Source organism: Tachysurus vachellii, chromosome 9 (assembly GCF_030014155.1).
Source record: "Tachysurus vachellii isolate PV-2020 chromosome 9, HZAU_Pvac_v1, whole genome shotgun sequence".
Taxonomy (NCBI): Eukaryota; Metazoa; Chordata; class Actinopteri; order Siluriformes; family Bagridae; genus Tachysurus; species Tachysurus vachellii.
This window is the reverse complement of record NC_083468.1, coordinates 19208780-19230233: the sequence shown is the minus strand read 5'-3', so window position 1 is coordinate 19230233 and position 21454 is coordinate 19208780. Positions and strand designations below refer to the sequence as shown.

At 35.5% G+C, this 21454-nt stretch overlaps 1 protein-coding gene across 3 annotated transcripts in view; it reads right to left on the bottom strand.

Annotated features, from left to right (window-relative positions):
• tspan9a (tetraspanin 9a) overlaps nt 1–5159 on the bottom strand; it is a 185123-nt gene extending 179964 nt beyond the window's left edge. For all 3 annotated transcript variants that reach the window (XM_060878123.1, XM_060878122.1, XM_060878124.1), the window contains exon 1: nt 4873–5159. The gene's annotated coding sequence lies outside the window, so the exon portion shown is untranslated. The remainder of the gene's footprint in view (nt 1–4872) is intronic.
• Nucleotides 5160–21454: the final 16295 nt, after the last annotated feature.

Here is a 21454-nt window from a genome sequence, read left to right as displayed (position 1 = left end):
ATCGTTATCCAGAGTGATTGTAATGTAGTGAAAATAATCCTTTAAGCTTGTGCAGTATCATGTGCCACTTTCTTAACAGATAGGATACTTTGAGAAAAGAGACATGCCTGATTATAGGTTGAGATGCCTGGAGAAGGTGCGAGAGACTTTTTCTAAAAAGTTATTTTACTTAGATATGTAAAATCTCATCCTCAAATGCAAACTTTTTAGCTGTGTCTGAAAAACCCATTTGGACAACTGACTTCTAGTCCAGAATACTTGTGTGTGTTAGGGTGTGTCTATCATTTAATAATCATTCAGCTCTACAGGCCATAGATCACTGTTAGAGAAGTAGAAATTGCTTCTTACCAATTCACCTACTTATAAACTGCACTAAAAGTATGCAGAAAAAGTACAGGCTTTTGAGTGTGTAGCTAAAGAGTATACAAGTATCAGAACCTACAAAACACGCCATGTAACCGAAGAGAGCGTTGTTGCCTAACAGTTTGTTGCATTTCAGCTTTTCTTTATTTATTAATTCTTATATAATTCAAACTATATAATTTGAATGACCTATAATTTGATTTATTTTTCCCACATCGTTTACCCCTCTCCAAAATCCGTCTAAATCCTGCAAAGCAGCCTGTCATAAAACCTCTCCCCCGCTCACAAGGACTCCCAAGGACAATTTATGAAGTGGACACTTTTTCAGGTAATATTGCCCACAACGGGCAATATTACCTGAAAAAGTGTCCACTTCATAAATCTACTGGAAATAGCAGACCATGTGGGAACCTTCTGGATACTCGTTGCAATATACTACAATTTAGGACACAATATTTCTAATCTCGGATCCTATTTACAGTATGATGCATCGTAGGCGAATTAGGACGGAGGCCTAATCTTACTTAAAATAAAATAAAAAAAACCTTATTTTCATTCTTTATTTTGTAACAAAACACACAAAAAAACACTTTCCTATAGTTACTGAATATTATGCTTTAAGATAAATAGATGAATAATGTGTCATGAGTCAAGCTCTTGAGAATACGCTTGTCAATATTATACTGATGATAGTATTAGAGTAATACATAATGGCAACAGTATTTCTGGCCATATGCAACAGATCACTAAACCATTAAACACTGCAAATCTTTTTCACACATTGAGTCTGCCAAAACATGAGAGCCTGCATCATTAGAGTCAGCAAGACCGGCTACAAAACTACTTGTATTATCGCTGAACAATCTATCATTTGTTAATCTTTCTCACACAAGGCTGCAATGTGCAAATGAGTTCTCTAATAAATATTTTATCATGTGCTGTGAGTATCCTGTCCAATCCAATTTTCTGTAGCTGTTTTGCTGGATTGCGTCCTTCACGTAATCCAAATGGAAATCGTTTAATGGAAACAATGCAGGCTGGTCTCAAGCCATGTGATTATACAAGTTTACCAATATGTTTTTAATATCCTGTATGGCACTTAACAATGGCTGGAACCTAACACTAACCTAAAACTGTGTTCAATTTGTGCAGATCTATCTTGTACAGTGTAATACAATATCTATCTAAGTGTTATCTAGAGGACAGTATTGTGCAGTCTATAAGGCATTACGGCACTGCAGGCTTTCCGATACTCGTTTGGAAAAAGTTCATGGCAAAGCATGCAAGCAGTTTCTGTGCTCAGGCACGTCTGGCAAAAACAATCAGACAAATAAAATAGTTCAAACAGCCTGCAGGAATCAGTAAACCAGATGCCATCAACCACAAGGAATTAATGTTTAGACCCTCTATTCTCTATCACACACACAAACACACACACACACACGTTCACTCTGCATGAATTAAAACAACAGGAAGCTGCTAATCCTGAAACAGCATTCTAGGCTTGCATGTATAAATAGATTTTGTTGATTAAACCCTATTCATCAGGTTGTTTTTTATTGACAGTATTCTTATTCATAACTTACCAAGTTAAATAGCTAATGTGGCTTATTGGTGAGCATCGCTTTCTGCTGACTTTGTTAGATATAGTCATAAGCTTCCCATTCATATTTATTAACTGCCTGCAGGCCTTTCATGATTATGCAATTTGTGCTAATGATTAAATGTCATATGCATAATAAGGATTAATGATTGCATCGTCTGTTTCCTGACTTTATGTCAGTTTTATAATATGTACATGGTAGTCTAATAACTTGTCTCCACAGCCATTTTATGTATAATGAAATAACATATATGTTTGTCTTTCAGTTTTTGTCTTTGCAAAATTTCCATTTAAATACATAAATAGGCAACTGGATGATAAAGAATATATTAAAAATAATATGTGTGACTCCAGTAAATATGGTTGTTATTTGTTACTAATGATATTTGTAACAAATCTTACTGTTAACAAGTAAGACATGACGGTGCAAGTGCTAGTTTTGATAAATTGAGAGTTTGAATCCTCCAATTGGTCAGGTCTCTCTCTCTCTCTCTTTCTCTCTCTTCTGTCAATGAAAACACTAGCCAAAGAAGGTCCTATATTCAGGCCTATAAAGAATATGATATGTATGACTAAAAAAGAGACATTTTAGCCTTAATCATGCTGCCCTAATATGTATAATGAAGCCTTCAGCTGGTAAACACTCCTCCAAACATAATCGGCACTGCATATCATTAAGTTCAAATAGTCACACTGGGTTTCTGCATTACATAAAAGACATCATCAACTAGGTTAAATCTCTGAAAGGTATTACATGCTACACCCACTGTCTTCATGCACAACAATAGAACATAATATCTTTACAAAATGCATAAGCAGTAAGTTGGAATTTGCTGACCACTCAATGTCTCCACAGGTTGACATAATTTATAATGAGCACACTTAACCCTCCGCAATGGGATTACGCTGTACGATGACAGTTTGTAATTCAAGTGTGGCTGCTTATGTCATGCCGTTTTTGAGTATTTTGTTCGGTCATGATGGCAGGCCACAGTTTGTCTCAGAGACAGTGAGGCTGTTGTTCGTGTCTGTGGTGAGAGCTCACTGCACTGAACAGCCTGGCACTGTATCCCTGCGCCAAACAGGTCAAAGGGAGAACAAAAGTGTTGATAAAACAAACAGCTCTGTCAATGTGATCCCCTAGCACTGGATCACTGGGTCTATGTGTGGATCCTTTTGAGCTAACTGTAGAGAATGGGTACATTCCTGAACATCAGGATGGTAAAAAAAAAAAGCCATTGTGATGAGTGAGACCCAAAAATGCTATATAATGTATATATGTTAAAACCTTCTTACCTAAAATTTCCCCATGGGTATAATTAAAGGATATCAAAAATAATATCCTGATAAATGTTAATTTAGAAGAGTGCCACATTGTGATTTGATGACTTGTGCTGGCATTAATCTCCCTGTATTGCAGCCAAAATCAAGAACTGCAAAACAACAGGCAAGGGGGTTGATTTGATTGAGTCATCACCGGGTGTGGTGGGTTTAATGATAGGCTGTGTTGGTTTAAATCAGGGGCATGATGGAGCAGATCTAAACTCTATGGCTCATCCAGCTAAAACACTGCAGACACGTGCCACATGAGCAGCTTGGGGCAGAGGCAGGAAATAGATGCTGAATTCCCTCAGTGAAAAGGGCAGAAAGGGCAGTAACCTGTAGACTCATTGCTCCTGGCAGGAAGTCGAACAGGAATGTAGGGTCATGCTTTTCATTCCAAAGTGTGACTAGTAGTGATTCCAATAGGATATAATGTACAGTAATGTGTGTTGGAACATGGATCACTGTTAGGATAGATACAATGTAAGCATATAGCCAGAGAGATAAGGGTTAAAAGTTATGCTTCTTAAGATCCTAACAGATGTGTTTGGCAAGAAAAAACTCATTGAGACGATATTAGGAAGAAACTTTGAGAGAAACTAAACCCACAAGCAAACTCTCATCTGGGTGACACATGACAGTAATAAAACATTGCTATAAGAAATAGCTATAGATAGCTATATATATATATATATATATATATATATATATATATATATATATATATATATATATATAATTGAAATGTTATAGAAAGGACGTTCAGTCGGAGTAAGATAATCATTATGAGAACAGCAGCAATACTGCACACCGACCTGCTGAAGTGAATCGTAAGGTTAATTTGGCGGAAAAAGGTCATTGTGGTGGAAATAAAAACATAGAAAGAGATGAATGTCATCACTTAAAAATGTCAATAGCACACTTCTCAAAGTCACACTGTCATAAGCGTTCCAGTGGAGGACTGATATAGCACTAACTGTTTCAGTTTTCTAACAGGTCTATCGTGTGACACTCACGGTATCCAAAATAATCATCAATGCCAGCAATGCAAAGGATCTGAAAGTGCTGAGATTCACTACTGAAGTGATCTAAATAAAGATATTTGTGAGGAAAGAACTGAAACTGGGCTGAGAGTTAAACAAGCAAAGACTCAATCAAACAAACAAATGTATAAACAAACAAACAAACAAACTATATCATGAGTCTGCAGTTATTTACTCATCTATTGTCTGGCAATATATAAACGAAATTAACATTGAATTAGTAATCATTTATTACTATTATTAAACATTTAGTTGAAATGAATTCAATACTAAGTGAAATTAGTAACATTATAACAATATGTACAGTGTTAGAAAATATATCTAGAATGTTGACAAATATGTTTTTATTCCTAAGAAGAAGAAAAAGAAGAGTATATATATATATATATATATATATATATATATATATATATATATATATATATATATAATATTCTTATATTGTGTTTTTGCCAGAAACAAAATTTAGAAATAAAACAATGATGAAACAGAAATGAAACAGTAACTTTAAGTCAGTCAGAAACAGGAATGTTGTCCTACCTGGTTTACAGTCCTCCTGAAAATAAATAGCTTATAAAGCTGTCAGGCAAAGATGACACCAACTACATAAAAAAATAACTGTCTTCTTTAACATTCATAACTACCCGAAAAAAAACTTTATGGTTAAATGTTTTGAGCTGAGAATCCGCTTTCAGTTTGTCTGCATTTCTCTGTAAAGTTAATCAGCATTGAGTACTGACACAGTAACATCTGAGTCTTCCTCACTGCTGTACTGAACCCTCTCCGAGCAGCACAACTGCGATCCCAGGACTGTATTTTGGAAGCGGAAATGAAAAGCGCAACAAGAGAAGGTTCAGGTTGTGTCCAAAATGACGCCCGACTTCCTAACTATGTGCACTTTGGAGAGAACTGAATAAGAGCGTCTCCGCCCTACATAGGGCACTAACTCTCCAGCACCGGCTTGTTAGGCTCTATCATGCACGAGCTTTATTTCTGAACAAAAATGGCAAATAATGAATCCAAACTCATGGATCTGTTACTAAATGTAAAGTTTAACATTTTAAAATTTTCATTTTCATTCACATATGGCTTTAATCTCACAAAGTTTTATTAAGAAAGCACACACTGTAAAGGTACAGTATACCTGTAGGTACTTCTGAAACAAACAAATAAAACAAACAAATAAACAAACAAACAAACAAATTGCATTATTATTATTATTAGTAGTAGTAGTAGTATTATTAATACTACTACTACTACTACTACTACTAATAATAATAATAATAATAATAACAATAATAATAATATTTGTTTGTTTGTTTGTTTTATTTGTTTATTTGTTTCAGAAGTATCTTTACAGTGTGCTTTCTTTCTAATAGTAATAATAATAATAATAATAATAATAATAATAATAATAATAATAATAATAATGGTCTTTTCCAACCCTATTTTAGCCTTTACCAATTTTTTCACCTATAAACCAGTTCTCTCATGCAACACCTACCAATACAGGAGGATGGAGACTACCACATGCTTCCTCTGAGAGCCATGAAGCCAGCCAACAGCATCTTTTTAAACTGCTGCTCATGTTACATCAAAGAGCAGTGTGCACAGTCAGAGCAAAACATTACTGACCATCTTCCTCATACATTAGCTCACAGATGCCTGACAGTGACTGACAGATGCTGCCAGTGATGCTGTGACTGACAGAGGAGGAAGTGCACCATCCTTACAGCAAAGAGCACATGTTTTGTACATTTTAGCATATTAAGGCCCATATCTGCAAATTTGTCATCAGAGTTTCCCTTGTTTACGTATTATATTATTTCCAAACCTATTCATAACTATTGTTAGACTTCCTGTTTCACATAAACAATGAAACCAAGGGAGTCCTATTGTTCTTCTATGTTCTTGAACTTATGCAGGATGCATAATGACCCAGTTTTAATGCATAATCTTCCAAATCTGTGGCTGTTTTTTTATGGATCAGTGACTGGGAGACAGTCTGGGACCAGACACCAACGTTTAAATGCATGCTGTTTAGAAAAGAAAAAAAAGCTGTGTTAGCGAGGAGCATTCATGTTCCAGTTTGTAAATCTAAAAGTGCAAGATGTTTATCAATCAGATTTAAGGTCTTGGCTTGGATATGTTAGATATAAACTAATGACCAATTAAAGAAAATGTTGATTAATTAATCTGTGCCATTGTTAGGGTTAGGGTTAGGGTTAGTTGTTACAGAGACATGTGTTTACATACAGGTGTGATAGTTTACCACCTGTATGTATAATAATAATAATAATAATAATAATAATAATAATAATAATAATAATAATAATAATAATAATAAACATACAAAACATGATATATTTTAACTAGTAATGTTTTACTTCATGTTAAGTTTCTCTCATACAATAATGAGTTATCCTACTGAATAATAACACACAAACAAACAAACAAAACCAACAAACAAACAAAGCAAACAAACAAATAAATAAATAAATAAATGTTTTATTCCAATAACAACTGAAAAATTATTAATCAGAATAATTATCACATTAATTTGATTTCTATATGTATTTGTTCAGGTCTTACACCCTTGAATTACTTTTGGTCAGTCACCACTTTGTTCTTTCCTTGGCCTGATCTTTTTAGGAACTCATTAAGAAAAGCCTGTATGCAGATCCCTGCAACCAAATTTGCAATTGAGAAATGTTACATAAGATGTAAAATGAAGAGTTTATTATCAGTGACATCATATGAGCATCATGAGTGTAAATTCTGCTACCAGAAATATAAAACATATTTTCATCAGTAGTCCTTGGAGTTCAAACCACTACAAAGACCTGGATCATTGAATTTTGTTTACTTGATGTCTTTGGCTCTCACATTGTCTAATTAGGTGGAGCCCATCTAAAATCTTGCTTTGTTAGTTTTCTTTCTAAATGATACTGTGAATCAGAGCAGGCAAATACACTAAGCAACACAGATAAGTCTGATGCAATGGAAGACTGTGAGACATCGTGGGCGTTTGAGTTAAGAAAGCAGGATCCATATTAAACACCTGGTAAAGAGATTTGATTTGAGCTCTGGTGCCCACTCCCTTAAACAAGGCATTTATGAACTGCACTTAAAAACTAATCAAATAGTATTTAACATCCCCTGTGAGAGCAAACCATTCGTTTATATGATGTCACTAAAAGGTAGTGGAGGTATATACTCTAGGCAAACATTGTAAATCCAAGAGAAATCCAGAACATGTAGAGAGAAGTGGAGTAATACAAAGCCATAGTACATTACAAAGAGTGTGCAGTCCCTAATGGATAGTTGATCCACTGGGCTATCAATGGGAGTTCATGTAAACTAGCTATATTCCACGGCTCCAACATGAACCGATGTTGTGCAAACATGGGAATTCTATGATACTCAATGAAAATGTATGTTATTCCCACTTAGCCTGTCATGGAAGACCACAGGGTTGAAAATTATAATGAGACTTACAGCAGTAAGATAGTGATAGATAGGAAGTGTCCTCTTCCTGTCCCCTTTATTAACAGACAGCAACTGACAGCAAGGAGAATTCTTTTGAATGAAAGCAAATGTAGCTCTAATGTACATTCTATATTATTCTTTGGTTTACTTTTGCTTGTAATTGTTGCTGAATGGCTCAGTGCTGGAATACAAACACTCTATGGTGTATTAGTAGTTTGGCTAAATGAAATGAGTAATTAGAACTCATATATCAGCACATATGTTTAACTGCCATATTTAGACATTGAATAATAAAATTAATTGAGTTACTTCATTTGTTCGACATGAAATAACTGTAACATACCGATGAGCTTCAACTGAAATTCTGTATTCAGTGATTCAGCTAATTTTTGGATATCAAATATTCAGAAAATGTACTGTATGAGAAAATTTCAATTGAACAAATTTATATTGAGTAATCCACTATATAATCGATTACTATTCATTTTTTCATAAATGGATCTACTGGATGCCTTATGTAGGCTTTTTTGGATCAAAAATATTCCAACTTACATTATTTTGTTACAACAATAATAATTAGATTAGAAATAATTAGATGTCTGTATTGTGATGTTAAGCAAGGAATACAAATATTATCTATTCAACTCAGCTTTGTTTGTGTAGTATTTTAACCAAAGATATAGTCACATGGAGCTTTAAAGAAATCCAGATGTAGAAGAAGGTCACTAATGAACAAGCCCAAGGCAACACTAGCAATGAAAATCTCCCTGAAACTACATGAGGAAGAAACCTTTAAATGAACCACATTAAAAAAGGAACACATTGTCTTCTGGGTGATACTGGATATTGTAATTTGGTTAGGATAAAACATAATAATTCGTCATTTTCTGAAGGATGATTGGCCGGCATGCCTGATGTCTGGGATGAGTAAAATATTTAAATGCTGCAAATAACAACTAATGCAAAAGCATGTCACATCATTTTAACTACACTCACAGATCTTCGCAGTATCGGCAATACTGTCTAAAAACAAAGTCCTTTTTATGCTTTAATGAATGATTTGTAAACACATACCTGATATTATTATACACCATTGTTTCTTTAGTGCTTAGAGAACATTGCTTTCTTAAGGCAGATGTTCATATCCAGATTCTGTACATTTGAGCAGCACCATCATTAGCATGCAGACATAGTACAGTCTTCTTGACAGTGCTAATGAGTCATCATGCAGACTGGGGTTCGGGTCAAACACATGGGATTATGTACTTAATTGTTGTGTGTCGGAGGGGATTACACCTGCAGCAGAGACAGGAAACAGGCTCAATTACTTGTCAAGGCTCAGATCTATTACTGTAAACACACCCAGGTCAGCTTCTGTGCGTAATTCACTGCATTGGGAATGAACACATGAATGAAAAAAATAAGTGTTATCAAATAGATTTTCAAGCCATGTTCCGGATGTTGATCTGACTGAACTCAGAGAGAGAGAGGCAGAATGTGGGATGTGGTAGCTTAGGGGTTATTGCACTGGACCACTGTTTGGAAGGTTGAGAGTTTGGATCCCAGGTCAACCAGGCATCCACTGCTGGGCCCTTGAACAAGGCCCTTAACCCTCAACTGCTTAGTTGTATAAAATGTAAGTTGCTCTGGATAAGAGTGTCTGCATAATACCGTAAATGTATTTAGTTTACAACAAGAATTATGGGTGTACTATCTGTATCTTGTTAGTGCTCCTATTGTCTGCATCTGGATCTGTATTTGAATTTGATCCCAAAGTGAGTGTGACGTAAAACGGAAGGGTTTTTGTTTGTCTATTTGATTGTACTACCAGCATGCCTGGGAAACATTAAAAAAGACATGGAAAAAACAACATGGTGTGTGGCAGTTCCTTAACCACAGCTACATCACCACTGTATATATATATATTTATTTGCCCATTTGGTTTCCCAATCCATAAACAAACTAGTAGCTTAATTTAAACCACTGCAATGAAAGATGAATGAATACTGTGAATAAATAATGCAATATCTCACATCACATCACCTTATTTCACTCTCACACTCTTTCACAACCTCCTAAAGGTTAATGTGGATGCAGACCTGTAGACTCAACCAGTGAAGCTATCTAGTATGTTAAAAAACAAACACAAAAATACGCCTACATGTATTTCATATTTCATATGTATTTGTATCTGTTTATTCCGAATACTGTATGTGTAATTGGTTACATCCTTAATAAGAATGATCATTATATTAACCAAATTTTGGGTGAAAGAGTTTGAAGTTGGTATGGAAATAGCTTTCTTTTCTCTCTCTGCGTGTCTGTGTGTGCGCGTGTGTGAGTGTGTGTGCGTGTGTGTGCGTGTGTGTGTGTTTGTGTGTGTTTGTGTGTGTTTGTGTGTGTGTAGGTTGCATTGGCAATACATTTGGCTCACTAAGGATGAGTTTATATGTATGTGTAGGAGTGTGAAAGCACAAGTGGGCCAGTCCAGACACAGATAAATTTAGTCTGTGTATTTTTATTTTAATATCCCACTTTGTCAGTTGGCCTCATGTGACAATTATTTGAAGAAAAATTGACAGCCCCCCTCTCTTTGATGAGTTCTCACCATCCTCATAGGAAAAATATTATGTTTTGTGTGGTGCAATCAAATTTTAAGCTTTTAAGCCCACCTTAGAACAGTAAGCTGAGTTGGTCTTTTTACGCAAGCATTAGCGGTGATGAGCCTCCTCCCACTTCAATAGGCCTCTGAGCACAAAGACATTAGCATCCAATGTCACATAATTGGTTTAATCAGCTCTAATCATGCCAAGGGCATTAATCTGAAGCACGAAGCCCTTCATCCACATTGTTTATTTTTCTTTGTTACTTAAACTTTCCTCTAATGCAAAAAGAAACTCAGGTGTACACTATCATGCTGCCTGCATGAAGATATAGCTGGAGACATAATACATATATTTTTATATACATTTCTGCACTTATTTCATTGCATATCTAGTTTTTTTTATTTAATTAAATAGACAAAAGTAAGTCCGAGTATGGGCCCTAGAATATCTGATGTAACAAAGAACAATGACAAATTTTAGTATCCATGTTTGTGGAATTACAGTAACATTCATATTTTTTCCCTTAGCATTACCTCATACTTCACATTAAACTGATGTAAAGGGCAAGTGAATGTAGCTGGAGTGTGTATGTATTATGGATTTATAGGTTTAGTTCTGAAATGGGACTACAGATTGGCTTGGTTATTACACAACATGATGTGTTAGGCTCCCTTCTGTTAATGTGAAAAACAGCAAGCCAAGCCACAGTGGAACCACTAAAGCACTGCATCCATCTTAGACATCCATCAAGAGTTATTGTACTGTATGCTACATAAAATACATTTGTTAAACAAAAATTAGGCTTTACAGTACTCCGTTGATAATACTAAGTATGGACGTTATGTAAAGAATAAAACACGATAGAGAGCGTTATAATAAGATAAGCCTTTATGACTGGATGGTGCGAAGCTTCGTACCTGAAGCTGTGCGTCTATAGAAAACTATTCAATTCTGTCTGACCAATTAAATTCAAGAATTCAACAATATTCTCATATTCATATATACAATGTCAATATCATCTAGTCCCATTTTAGGGCTGTGGGTCAACAAATGCTGTGGTTCCGGACTAATCAGAAATGAAACCATGCACTTAAGAAGTGCTAAAACTGGCAGCAGGAACAGTGTTAGTGTTAAAGCTGCCTCAATTTTACAACACCAATGCCCACTGGGATATACTCTCAAATGGTTAAATTGCTTCTGAAATCAATTCAGGCATATTAAATTACCCAGTTAGCATGCCCTATTTCTCTGTTTTTAACATTTCACTGTGTGAACAACGGCAGCCTGTTCCTGACAAGCATTACTGGTAAAAGCATTAAGTTAATACACATGACCACATGATGATTGACTGGCTGAATATGTGGTGTGGTATAGACATAAGACTGGTTCTGATATGACTGTGACTGAATGATAAATGAGAAAAATAATGACAGGCATGACACTGATGAGACGTGTGCAAATTGCATAACAAACAAACAGCTCATTTAGGAAAGCCATTCTTGCCTTGAGGAACCACTTAGCAAAGCTGTCAGTGATAAGAAGCAGGAGTGTGAGGGTGCATCATTAAAGCTCAACACGAAGAAAAGATTAAAGAAGAACAAGGTGACTCAAATGTCTGCGAATGAGAATGAGGGGCTTGGTAGAAGGGAAGACCTCTAGGAGATCAGCCCTAATACCTACATCAAAAAAGTCACAGTGCTCAGTCAAAGGTGTAAAATTAATATGCTGAATTTATTAATCTCACCTAGGCAGGAGCTGTATGTAGTAAAACTCTCTTGGATCACAACAAGACACACTGCAGCATTTGGCCTTCAGCAAGTATTTCAAAAGTCACATGCTGGCATTTCTTTTGATTTTTTTGATCTGATGCTCAACAACCTTCATTTTTACCTGCCTGATAAGTAGAATAGCAAAACAAACTAAAGTTCCTTGTGCATGATTCTGACCTTGACTATGGAATGAGTCCAATATTACATATAAAAAAATGACAGTATTAATTAAATAAGAGTATCCTGCCTTGTCCATGCCAAGTCCATGAAAAGTTTATTTATTAATTCATTAATTACGTTATTTATTTTTTCTTCATATGGACATTCGAGGATATCTTCATCTGAGAGACATTGCTTATTTTTATGAGCAAATATTTAATGGATAAAATGACACTTAAAGTTAGCTGTAAGTATAATAGCTGACTGCTTGGCCACCCTGTCCTTAACAAATGAGGGTAAAAGAAGTGTACATTATGATTTCATGACATAGATTTAATGTCTTATGGTTGCATTAGGTTGTGCATGCAACTGCACGGTCATATAAAATAAAAGGTGAAAAAATACAACATGCCAGATTGAATGCTCTTTTGTAACCTAAATAACAATAGAAAAAATAAATCAAATATCCTGTGATATATTTCACATCTGTAACTAAGATTATTCATCAAATTTGTTGACACCTGACTGTCTCACTCATATGTGCTTTTATAAGGATTCCCGATTTAGTCTCCTTTTACAGTTATAATAAGCTCAACACTTCTGGGATGGCTTATCATTAGATTTTGGAGCGTGACTTTAGGGATTTGTGCTCATTCAGCCACAAGAGCATTAGTGAGATCAAGCTCTGTTGTCAGGTGAGAAGGTCTAAGGTGTAGTCAGTGTTCTTGTTAACCCTAAAGGCTGAGAGGGATGAAATCAAGGCTCTGTGCAGGACACTCAAGTTCTTCCACATCAACGTGTTACACCGTGTCTTCATAGAGCTCACTTTGTGCACAGAAGCATTGGTAATATTTTTTGGGCTTCTTAGTTCCAGTGAACGGAAATCTTAATATTACATGATACAGAGACATTTTTATCTTGTGTGTGTTTCCAACTTTGGTAGCGGTTTTCGGAAAATGTAGATATGGGGGTGACGGTCAGGTGTCCACATACCTTTGATCAGATAGCATCATAGAAATGAGAAATATCATTTAATGCTTTTTTTGTCACAGTGTATTCCATTTCAACAGCAAAGTAAAAACAACCCCAACTTTTGAAGTGAATTCTTTTATAGGCTACGAAAGGCTTATGATCTTTAAACTATTGAAAACTGTCAAAAATTCCAATTGTAAAAAATCTGAGAAGGTGTGAATTGCACACAAGTGCCAGAAAATCAAATTAATACCAGCATAAACAGACCAAAATCTCTCACATAAATACTGACATAACCTTTGAACTTACTTTACTGACAATTTTTTTTTTCTAACATTTATTCCATCCATGTGTTTTTATTCACTCACCCAAAACTGTAAATGGTTTAAATAAAACAAGTTTACATCACTTATTAAAACCATGCTTTTGAAGGTTCCTTCCATACACATAAAAGAAAACCAGAAGCTGGATAAGATGCATCTTTTATCAAAGACAAGTTGTAATAAACAGTTTGAGAACCCAGATTCTATCAATTAGCTTGGATATAACATGGGGACACTTTAAACAAATGTGGTGATTAAAAACAAATAAACACATTTAACAGTTGCCACAGTGTGAGGCCATATGAACCCACAACAGAGAAGCATGCCATGCAACTTTCATACACACCAAGATATCTCTAAACATTGGTCATGACAGTATAGATTGCTGTAAAAGTGTTCTTATTTATCAATCAGCTTCAGTAACACTCTGGATGTGATGTCATTCCATCACAGGGCACCACACACAGCAAATTCTATACCTGCTAGAGATTACTTTTGAGGAAGAACGTATACTTTTAAGTAAAAGCAATTTTTGTTTTTGGCAGACTGAATGTAATTTCTCACAGGAAGTCTTCAGTCCTTTTTGAACTGAGACAGGAAGGCTAACCCTTGTTGCAACTCCATCCATTTTCTGTACCATTTATCCTATATAGGGAACTCAGGGCACAAGACAAGACGGGGACCCAATGGACAGGGTGCTATACCGATGTATTCTCACACACCCATTCATAGGCTTCGGACAGCTTAAATATGCCAGCCGATAATGCATTTCTTTGGACTGGGGGAGGAGACACATAAAACACAGACAGGCATGAGGCAGACATCCAAACCACTAAGCCAATGTTGGTATGAGTTGAATCGCATGTTTAAAAAATAACAACAAAAAAAAAAAAACTTGAGAAAGTAGAGGAAGGATTATCAAATGCTTGATAAAACTGGATTAAAACCTTGCCAAATCTGCCAAAATAACGGAAAAACGAAAAGTCTGAGTAAAAATGTCTAAAAAATAATGTATGTGTATAATCAGTATAATTGTATATAATAACAAATATGATATAATAATCTTAGATTTGTTGAACTGTAATTTTATAATAGGAAATAAATCGATATGCAGTGTAAACATTTAATAAGGGCCAGGGCTTACAATATTTTGAAAGCAATCAGTGGTACATCACAGCTCATTCTTCAAGATGCCTACACGTTCATTCATGTCCAAAAAACTGAAGAATGTCCTGGTTTTGTCAGCTGTGTTTTTCCTATGGCGAGGTGAGACTCATGAGTCTTGTACAGCAATCCAATGCCCAGTAAAAACCAGTCGCCCAGATCTGAAGGACACACACTCTGTTAAACCTGATCTGCACTACAGAACTATAAAAGCTTGAGGATCCCTGTAAAATGAGGTGGGTGGGTTAGTAAAAGGGCTGTTAACAACACAAATGCTTGAATCTCATAGTCACCATGGGAACAGCAAGCAAATAATGCCTACGTTCAGGTTGTAATTGAGGTCAGCACCGAGATGATGATGTATGAGAGGTTAGGACAGGAAGAGAAGCAATGGGACTTAGAGACGGAGAGGATTGTTTTTAGTTTAGCCTCAGGGGTTCAACATCTGAAAGCGGCTAGTCCTGAGGGCTGGTTTCACTGGAGGGGGGTGTCAGCATTGATTGATGGACTCCGTCGTTACATCCATCTTCCCATGTTGCTCATTGCTTTTCCAAAGGAGCTCCAACGTAGCTGTCACTGATCAAATGACTAAAGACTGCAAAACTATATCTAGTGCAGCACATTTATCTGGAAAATATAAAGCTTGGAGAAGGTTACAGGAAGTTTTAAAGCATATCATGACAAAGTATGCAATATTTCATTTTGGAAAACATTTAGTAAGTCGTAGAAATATATCTTCTGAAGAAAACTTGATGTATATATCAGCTTAAATATTTTTAAGACTCTGAACCTTGTAATATCTGAGTCAGTATAATTTATAATTAAAAATATACACATGGAAAGCTTAAATCTTCAAACTAAACTTACAGCATACTATCTACAGGCAATTATGTGCTGTTCTTACCAGTGAAAAGACACCAACTAAGACTCTATTTTACATGCTATATATTGGTTTATACAAATCTAAGAGCACCAACTAGCATCTTGTAGCTCTATCTCCTAAAGAGTTAAAGAATGGAAAAACGTCTCAACCTGGTCTTTTTCCAGTCCGTCCAGTGTGGGTGAGTGGAACGCAAAGTGTTCTTCTAATTTTCTTTGACATGTGTTTTCTCAGATGTTTTTCTGCTCTCTATGTTTCTGAAAAGTGTTTATTGTTACAACAGAAAAATGATAGATTTCCAGTCAGTGCAAACCTGTCTGGCCATTCTCCTCTGACTACATGGTGTTACTACAAATAAGCTTTCCACCAACAACCATGACACAATCTGACATCACTTTTCCCTATTTTGATGTTTAATTTGAACGTTAAATGAAGTTCTTGACCTTCGATTTTACTTATTACACTTATTGAAGGATTGCATGAATATGCAGCTGGATACAGTAGCTCTTCCTATTAATGTGACTTGTTCAAGTATCTGCTGCAAGTACTACAAGTATTGTATGGGCTGTATTACTGTATGAGATTTGAAAAGACACTTTCTACTAACCAACACACAGTTTTGGTACCTCTTCATCACACGCATTTAAGGACGGCTGTTTGAAGTCTCTCACGAAGCACCACCTGAATATTTTTGTCATGATGTTCTTTAACAGAAAATCAGAATTTCAGAAGGGTGAACTCAATATATTGCTCCTCAGACAAATGATCATACTGAGGTAACTGGAGAATCAGACAAACTGTACATGTATACTGTATATACAACAGACTTGAAAGTTGCCCTTAGACCTAACCAGCATCTGCAAGCCAGTGTCAAGAGACTACTGACTATAAAGGTCATACGTGGAGGGAGTAAAAATGATAGAGTTTATTAGGTAAAGCACTTAAATGTGGAACAGACTGTCTCCTGGAACATGGTAATCATGTCTAGAGCTTCCCCTTTACTTTCCAATATAGTTCCTTAAGATGAAGCTATTCATATATAATATAATGAGTTGTAGGATATTAGATTTAAATGAGTCAGGTTGAACAATATTGCATGTTTCATAAGATCTTTTTTTGTGGAAAAAGAAATCCCATTTTTGTCTTTTCTGACTGAATGTGATCTGAACTACAAACAAACTGTATATTTAGACAAATAATATCCATTATAGCCTTTAAAAAACTTGCTTTATTACAAGAAATTATTCCGATGAAGCAATACATTTGCATTATGAATGGATCTTACTGCAACTTGCCTTCTAAAAGGAAGTGAAAGATAAGCCTCTCCATTCTAAACAAAGAAACTCATTAATTTTTCTCCAGTGATCAAATGCACAATGTCAGCCTGGCTCTGTTTCTGACCCTCTCTTATTGATAAGGACAGTACACCGATTACCATGTCTCCTTTTCTGACGTGAATGAAAAAGCAATGCTCGAATTAAACCCGACAGAACAAGGGATAATGATGCTGCAGCAATGTTCATCAGAAATGAAAGTGTACTGAATTTTAATATCCGGTTTATTATTCGTTGGAAAACTTCAATAAGCCACTAAAAGACATGCATGAATGAATGTGCTATTGTGTGAAGCAATGGCATAACCAACATTAAAAAGTTCAATCTATTACATAGACATTAACTATACTTGGAAATCTACACTTAATGTCTAATTTTACTGCTACTTTAGCCACACATAAAGTGCTCTAAAATCAGATACAAACAAGAAGTAAAAGGGTGGACAAATCATTAGCCTGAGTGCCCAGGACAAGAAGATTACTTATCCGGGCTATCGAATATTCATTCAGCAAACAAGCAGATTAAATGTAACCTTTGTTTAAATGGAAAGTTGGTTATTGATTAATATGTTTCTCAGGAACACGGCTCTTTTCCGAATCTATCCAACTCCTGTACTACCCATTGAGGATCTGTTCTAGGTGTTGGTATGAAATATTTTTACTAGAAATTAGTGGGAATAAATGATTGATTCTTTTCAGTATGAAGATGTAGAGTGTACAGTGCCATTACTGTAGAATGTACAGTACAGTGCCATTACATGCTAGAGAACTCCACCACTCATAGGCAAAGAGTTTCTGCTTTTTTTGCTAAGCGAACAAATACAGTGCTTCATCACGCTTCTGAGTCGAAGATATGATACAAGTGCAGCTTACAAATTTTATTTAAAGATCCAACATGTAGGAAAAGTCAATACAAAGACCTCAAGGGGCAATGAAGAGATTATGAAACACTAGGGAAACAACCAATAACATGACATGGCAGAAGACTAGACATGAACCAAAAGAAAAAAATGCACATGGCGATGCAAACAAACACTGAGAACACAGAAGTAGACTCCATAGTGCAGAAGGAAAAGCATTACACATCACCAGTGACATTATAAGTAGAGCATATAGACTAGCTACATAAAGCTACTAGCTCCTTCCAAATATTTTCCATAGTCTCTAATAATGTACATAACTAGCTTGTCTTAATTTTATCACCATAAACTCTCAGGACTCATCAGTGGACTTATCGTTTCTAACTCACCTAACTACACACCTTTCCTATTACATGAGTAATGTACTTCAGTATTTATAACTATGTAATTTCCCACAGATTATTATCAGAAAAAACTGTATGTGTATGTTGCTTTGGTTAAGTACTACAGAATTAAAAAATATCTTCTTAATAAGTTTGCTTTTAAGTGGTTAAATATTTAAATACATACTACTGCATAAATATTATCTTAACCAGGCTTGGCACTATGATGAGTTACAAAAACTGTGACATTGGATTATTACATTTTTTCCACTAATGTTTCATATGTAATTTTTAAATATTTTACACAGTTTTAATCATATCATATTCATCCTGTAGTATTTTTAACTTCATAATCTTACTCTCTTTTAAACACTAAACAGGTTTCCATGCTTTTTCAAGCTTTTTTTTCTTTCTCCTCAGAATACATTCTGTGATAAAAACGTGAGTGTCTGTGTGGACAATTGTTTATGTCTTAATGGGTTCCAAGGACCCCACAATGATTAGAATATCTGAGAACTTTAACCTTGCAGGGACATTTCGCTAATCCTCAAAATGTTGGGCCCCAAATCTTTCCTTTTAAGCAAAAACTGCTGCTTGTAGTTCCTGAATTTAATGATAGGTTTAGCTTTAGATGTATAGCATTTATTAGCTGCAATAAATAATTATGTTAATGAAAAGTCCTGACTAGTATAATAAGACAATCAAGAGTGTGTGAGAGCTTTAATGGCTTTTATGCCCCATTGAAGCCAGTTTCCTCTACCTGCTCATTCTCACCTGACCTTATTTCTATTCTCTTCTTTTCTCTATTGACTTTGCATGGCAGAGTTGGTAAAAAGCCATAACATAAAACTGAGATAAATGCCAATGCCAATAATGGATGTGTGTTTGTAGACCTGTCAGAATCCTGTTATCTCTGTGGCACTCCTGCAATTACGGAGACCGCACAGACAAACCCAAACTAAAAACAATGTGTTGGCTTTTGTTTATGGCAGACTTGGTTAATGCTAATGTGTTATATCTCAATGAGTATTCATCATTCATTTGATCTTTTTATAACATTGCCTATTAATAAGATTTATGGATATGAATGAATGCATGACTGATAATCAGAGCTAAAATTATTACGGAGCTATCAATTTTAGAAAACATGTTTGTCTAAAAGTAGTGAAGCAAAGATTTGTCATGCACACCTCCAAATATTTTACTTAAGTTGTCATTCAAGCACCAGCAGCTCTTGACAGGGGCATTCATTTAGACCTGACTGTGAACTGAGAAACCTGAACGGTTTTCTGCCGATGCAGTTATCCTGAAATTCTTAACCATTAAAATCGTTAAGCACCAATTATAGCGGGTTAATTTTCTAAACAGAAACTGACAGTGAGAGACACAACAACATAGTTATAGAGGTGTCTTTTTTGGCCACACACACACACGCACACGCACACGCACACACACACACACACACACACACACACACACACACACACACACACACACACACACACATGCCCTGATGAACTCTGCCTGTGTGGTTAGAAACATATGGAAACGATCAGCAAATACGGGGATCAGCGATTACACTTGATCCATGAACTCTCTGAATAACTAGAGCTTCATTGCCTGCTCTTTCTCTCTGTGTGTACATGTACAACTCCAAATCCCATAACATTTATGCATCTGATATTATGCACATCTTCTAAGTATACAAATAAATAGATATTTTTTTCTTTTGCTCATTGGAATAATCTCAGGTCAGACACACAGGAACACTACACTCTCCATTCTCATAGAACCTTACGTGTCCAGGGCATCATTTCATATGGCAATGATTTCCTACAAAATGTAACCTTATGCCCTTTTTTCAAGTGGTATATATAAAGGAAACACTGATGCACATCTAATCTCCATCACACTGGGAAGATGGGCATCAGCTGCTGACATTGCAGCTCTGGAGATAAATTATGCAATCAACTGAAAGTGCTGGCTATAATCTCAGGAGGAGAGGTTCTTACAGCAATCAGTAATGTCAATAAATCATTATTTGATGACACATGAATCATTCTGATGCAATTACATTCAATCCTGACTCTTTAATCTTTTATTGAATGAATGTGCTATAGATTAAGAAGCTTTTTAAGTACACTTATTGCCATTTCATATATATTTCAGGCGGTGTTGTGGAAAAGCTATTCTTGAGGCTCCTTGAGGATAACAGCATTGCGCTACAGCTTTTAAATGCATTCTTATAATGATGATACCAAGACCATGTTTATTAAAGTATTAACATATATTATACGTTTGTTTATAACCTATGTAAACAAAATGCAAAAAAAAAACAGACATTCAAAACTTTAAGAATGTATTTAAAGATAGAGATAAAGGCCGATAGCTCATTGTTTTTATTACCCACTGAGGTAGCAAGCTGAGTCATTCTGTTGAGCCACCGCTTGACATTGGTCCAACTTTATTTAGTTCACTATGCAGACAGTGTGACACCAGAGCTGACTTTTTTCAGCTCCACTTTGTCAGTGTTTGCCCACGATTGGAGTACTTATGAAGAGTGCTCATTTTCCAATGTTGGGGCCAGAATTGGGCCAGAATTAGCAAAGTTGTTATGAAAACTGCTATTCTGTACCAAGATTGGGATAGTATTGGGCCAGCATTGGCAGAGATGCTGCCCAATCTGCTTCTTTGCCAATTCTGGTCCAATAGTGTTGTGTATAGATGGCTAACATACAGTATCTACCCAAAATAAACATTAGGCCAAAGTTAGCTTGCTACCTGTTTCGCTTGGAGTGGTTATGGAGTGATCATACCTGAGTGCAGAGTGTTTTCTGATGGAACAATACAACGAACCAGTGAATTATCAAAACTTTTTTGTGTATGCATGACAACTGACCTTAGGTATTAGATTAATAGCAACAACTGACATAAGATACAAGATTAAAAGCAGTGAAAACAAGCAATATTATTTACATTGCAGCTATTTATTTCAACATTATTTTGACACAGTATGCTGGTTAACATTGATAAGCTTGCTAGGTGTTTCTAGAAACAAACTGAACTAGGAATACTGTAGTGAGCATTCTCTAGATTTACTGCTTTTTGATGATGTTTTATTGTTGTAATGATAATAAGATAACAAAGTGCATTTCAACTAGAAAAATAAAAGCCTCATTGATCA